Source organism: Perna viridis, chromosome 14 (assembly GCF_037379345.1).
Source record: "Perna viridis isolate PV_CMFRI_1.1 ecotype Kerala chromosome 14, ASM3737934v1, whole genome shotgun sequence".
NCBI classification, from domain to species: Eukaryota; Metazoa; Mollusca; class Bivalvia; order Mytilida; family Mytilidae; genus Perna; species Perna viridis.
Window position 1 is genome coordinate 2,650,386 of NC_142458.1, and position 6,017 is coordinate 2,656,402.

Consider the following 6,017-nt stretch of genomic DNA (forward strand, 5'->3'; position numbering starts at 1 on the left):
TAAAAACCACTAATTCCACTTTCCATAGGCTTCTATGCTAATTTCACAATATTCAATGACTTCTCTGGACTCTACCTTAACTTTAACCTGCAGAGGACTATATATCAGCATGATTCTACATATGTCAGCTCACAATCCTCAGAATGGCATGTGGGGTTAGCAGACTTGCAGTGCAGTACTGGTCACCGGAAGTGAAGGGTCTATAAATAGCATGGGAAATCCCAGTGTTTTCACAAGATAAGGGTATATTTAAAAATCATTATGGAGATTAGGCTTCACATCACAAGAAGCAAAATGCACCTATAAAATGTACAGAAATGTTTTTCCTGTCAGAAACTGTTTAATTTTTTTAAATAAGATGAGAACTTTTTTCACAGCACTATGAGGAACAGGGGTAATTTCTGCGTAGGACTATTTTTGCGTACGTTCCAAATGCTCATTGGTTGAATTGGTGGTCTGTAACCTAAACAGTCACTTTTTGTCTTAGAAAAAATAAATAACTATACAGGTATCTTCCTACACACATACTGAATGCATTTGCAAAGTTTCAGTGAAATGTGACAAGCACTTTTTTAAATATTTGATTTTTAAATATAGGGTAACCAAGTTGTGCGAGCAAAAAAGTGACAATATTCTACCATACTTAAATGCATTAAATATTTGCAAAGAACTTTTTCTGACTTTTCAAATAAAAAATGTCAATCACAACTTGTTTTTTAACAATATTAATGAAGAAATAGTTTTAAAAGTAATCATTTTCTGAGAAATTGGTCTATTTTAAAAAAAATATTTCTGACATGCCTCCCCCTTTTTCTTGATCACATGTCAAAAATCCTAAATCTTTAAATTTTCACAAAAGGTGATATATTTGGCTTTAAATTTGTAAATACAGTGTTTTCACATTAAAACATGACCAGTAAAGGGCACCTAAAGCAAAAAAAGTACTCAATAATGGATTTTCCATGTTGCCATAGGGGAATGCTGATATGGCCTTAACCGCAGTAATGAGAGTGAGTTTTTCCTCATTTCTAACCTAATTTTTGCTCAAATCTACACAAAACTTGATTTCAAGTGCTTATTACCACCATATTTAGGTAAATATAGCCCTCAAAGTTTAATATTTGATATTTTTACAAAATTTTCTACACTTTTTACAAGATAGGACATAAAAATCAGCCAAAAAGACCAATTTTCCATAATTTGGACCTATAACTTAAAAAAATGCATATTTTAAAGGATTTTTGTAGTGTATTCCTCTCATGGCAAAGTTAACAAGATCTTCAAGTAGTTTAAAACTATTTCAAGAAACTTTTCATTTTGCCATAGCTTCTTCTTAAGGCTAAAAACCACTAATTCCACTTTCCATAGGCTTCTATGCTAATTTCACAATATTCAATGACTTCTCTGGACTCTACCTTAACTTTAACCTGCAGAGGACTATATATCAGCATGATTCTACATATGTCAGCTCACAATCCTCAGAATGGCATGTGGGGTTAGCAGACTTGCAGTGCAGTACTGGTCACCGGAAGTGAAGGGTCTATAAATAGCATGGGAAATCCCAGTGTTTTCACAAGATAAGGGTATATTTAAAAATCATTATGGAGATTAGGCTTCACATCACAAGAAGCAAAATGCACCTATAAAATGTACAGAAATGTTTTTCCTGTCAGAAACTGTTTAATTTTTTTAAATAAGATGAGAACTTTTTTCACAGCACTATGAGGAACAGGGGTAATTTCTGCGTAGGACTATTTTTGCGTACGTTCCAAATGCTCATTGGTTGAATTGGTGGTCTGTAACCTAAACAGTCACTTTTTGTCTTAGAAAAAATAAATAACTATACAGGTATCTTCCTACACACATACTGAATGCATTTGCAAAGTTTCAGTGAAATGTGACAAGCACTTTTTTAAATATTTGATTTTTAAATATAGGGTAACCAAGTTGTGCGAGCAAAAAAGTGACAATATTCTACCATACTTAAATGCATTAAATATTTGCAAAGAACTTTTTCTGACTTTTCAAATAAAAAATATCAATCACAACTTGTTTTTTAACAATATTAATGAAGAAATAGTTTTAAAAGTAATCATTTTCTGAGAAATTGGTCTATTTTAAAAAAATTATTTCTGACATGCCTCCCCCTTTTTCTTGATCACATGTCAAAAATCCTAAATCTTTAAATTTTCACAAAAGGTGATATATTTGGCTTTAAATTTGTAAATACAGTGTTTTCACATTAAAACATGACCAGTAAAGGGCACCTAAAGCAAAAAAAGTACTCAATAATGGATTTTCCATGTTGCCATAGGGGAATGCTGATATGGCCTTAACCGCAGTAATGAGAGTGAGTTTTTCCTCATTTCTAACCTAATTTTTGCTCAAATCTACACAAAACTTGATTTCAAGTGCTTATTACCACCATATTTAGGTAAATATAGCCCTCAAAGTTTAATATTTGATATTTTTACAAAATTTTCTACACTTTTTACAAGATAGGACATAAAAATCAGCCAAAAAGACCAATTTTCCATAATTTGGACCTATAACTTAAAAAAATGCATATTTTAAAGGATTTTTGTAGTGTATTCCTCTCATGGCAAAGTTAACAAGATCTTCAAGTAGTTTAAAACTATTTCAAGAAACTTTTCATTTTGCCATAGCTTCTTCTTAAGGCTAAAAACCACTAATTCCACTTTCCATAGGCTTCTATGCTAATTTCACAATATTCAATGACTTCTCTGGACTCTACCTTAACTTTAACCTGCAGAGGACTATATATCAGCATGATTCTACATATGTCAGCTCACAATCCTCAGAATGGCATGTGGGGTTAGCAGACTTGCAGTGCAGTACTGGTCACCGGAAGTGAAGGGTCTATAAATAGCATGGGAAATCCCAGTGTTTTCACAAGATAAGGGTATATTTAAAAATCATTATGGAGATTAGGCTTCACATCACAAGAAGCAAAATGCACCTATAAAATGTACAGAAATGTTTTTCCTGTCAGAAACTGTTTAATTTTTTTTAAATAAGATGAGAACTTTTTTCACAGCACTATGAGGAACAGGGGTAATTTCTGCGTAGGACTATTTTTGCGTACGTTCCAAATGCTCATTGGTTGAATTGGTGGTCTGTAACCTAAACAGTCACTTTTTGTCTTAGAAAAAATAAATAACTATACAGGTATCTTCCTACACACATACTGAATGCATTTGCAAAGTTTCAGTGAAATGTGACAAGCACTTTTTTAAATATTTGATTTTTAAATATAGGGTAACCAAGTTGTGCGAGCAAAAAAGTGACAATATTCTACCATACTTAAATGCATTAAATATTTGCAAAGAACTTTTTCTGACTTTTCAAATAAAAAATGTCAATCACAACTTGTTTTTTAACAATATTAATGAAGAAATAGTTTTAAAAGTAATCATTTTCTGAGAAATTGGTCTATTTTAAAAAAATTATTTCTGACATGCCTCCCCCTTTTTCTTGATCACATGTCAAAAATACTAAATCTTTAAATTTTCACAAAAGGTGATATATTTGGCTTTAAATTTGTAAATACAGTGTTTTCACATTAAAACATGACCAGTAAAGGGCACCTAAAGCAAAAAAAGTACTCAATAATGGATTTTCCATGTTGCCATAGGGGAATGCTGATATGGCCTTAACCGCAGTAATGAGAGTGAGTTTTTCCTCATTTCTAACCTAATTTTTGCTCAAATCTACACAAAACTTGATTTCAAGTGCTTATTACCACCATATTTAGGTAAATATAGCCCTCAAAGTTTAATATTTGATATTTTTACAAAATTTTCTACACTTTTTACAAGATAGGACATAAAAATCAGCCAAAAAGACCAATTTTCCATAATTTGGACCTATAACTTAAAAAAATGCATATTTTAAAGGATTTTTGTAGTGTATTCCTCTCATGGCAAAGTTAACAAGATCTTCAAGTAGTTTAAAACTATTTCAAGAAACTTTTCATTTTGCCATAGCTTCTTCTTAAGGCTAAAAACCACTAATTCCACTTTCCATAGGCTTCTATGCTAATTTCACAATATTCAATGACTTCTCTGGACTCTACCTTAACTTTAACCTGCAGAGGACTATATATCAGCATGATTCTACATATGTCAGCTCACAATCCTCAGAATGGCATGTGGGGTTAGCAGACTTGCAGTGCAGTACTGGTCACCGGAAGTGAAGGGTCTATAAATAGCATGGGAAATCCCAGTGTTTTCACAAGATAAGGGTATATTTAAAAATCATTATGGAGATTAGGCTTCACATCACAAGAAGCAAAATGCACCTATAAAATGTACAGAAATGTTTTTCCTGTCAGAAACTGTTTAATTTTTTTTAAATAAGATGATAACTTTTTTCACAGCACTATGAGGAACAGGGGTAATTTCTGCGTAGGACTATTTTTGCGTACGTTCCAAATGCTCATTGGTTGAATTGGTGGTCTGTAACCTAAACAGTCACTTTTTGTCTTAGAAAAAATAAATAACTATACAGGTATCTTCCTACACACATACTGAATGCATTTGCAAAGTTTCAGTGAAATGTGACAAGCACTTTTTTAAATATTTGATTTTTAAATATAGGGTAACCAAGTTGTGCGAGCAAAAAAGTGACAATATTCTACCATACTTAAATGCATTAAATATTTGCAAAGAACTTTTTCTGACTTTTCAAATAAAAAATGTCAATCACAACTTGTTTTTTAACAATATTAATGAAGAAATAGTTTTAAAAGTAATCATTTTCTGAGAAATTGGTCTATTTTAAAAAAATTATTTCTGACATGCCTCCCCCTTTTTCTTGATCACATGTCAAAAATACTAAATCTTTAAATTTTCACAAAAGGTGATATATTTGGCTTTAAATTTGTAAATACAGTGTTTTCACATTAAAACATGACCAGTAAAGGGCACCTAAAGCAAAAAAAGTACTCAATAATGGATTTTCCATGTTGCCATAGGGGAATGCTGATATGGCCTTAACCGCAGTAATGAGAGTGAGTTTTTCCTCATTTCTAACCTAATTTTTGCTCAAATCTACACAAAACTTGATTTCAAGTGCTTATTACCACCATATTTAGGTAAATATAGCCCTCAAAGTTTAATATTTGATATTTTTACAAAATTTTCTACACTTTTTACAAGATAGGACATAAAAATCAGCCAAAAAGACCAATTTTCCATAATTTGGACCTATAACTTAAAAAAATGCATATTTTAAAGGATTTTTGTAGTGTATTCCTCTCATGGCAAAGTTAACAAGATCTTCAAGTAGTTTAAAACTATTTCAAGAAACTTTTCATTTTGCCATAGCTTCTTCTTAAGGCTAAAAACCACTAATTCCACTTTCCATAGGCTTCTATGCTAATTTCACAATATTCAATGACTTCTCTGGACTCTACCTTAACTTTAACCTGCAGAGGACTATATATCAGCATGATTCTACATATGTCAGCTCACAATCCTCAGAATGGCATGTGGGGTTAGCAGACTTGCAGTGCAGTACTGGTCACCGGAAGTGAAGGGTCTATAAATAGCATGGGAAATCCCAGTGTTTTCACAAGATAAGGGTATATTTAAAAATCATTATGGAGATTAGGCTTCACATCACAAGAAGCAAAATGCACCTAGAAAATGTACAGAAATGTTTTTCCTGTCAGAAACTGTTTAATTTTTTTAAATAAGATGAGAACTTTTTTCACAGCACTATGAGGAACAGGGGTAATTTCTGCGTAGGACTATTTTTGCGTACGTTCCAAATGCTCATTGGTTGAATTGGTGGTCTGTAACCTAAACAGTCACTTTTTGTCTTAGAAAAAATAAATAACTATACAGGTATCTTCCTACACACATACTGAATGCATTTGCAAAGTTTCAGTGAAATGTGACAAGCACTTTTTTAAATATTTGATTTTTAAATATAGGGTAACCAAGTTGTGCGAGCAAAAAAGTGACAATATTCTACCATACTTAAATGCATTA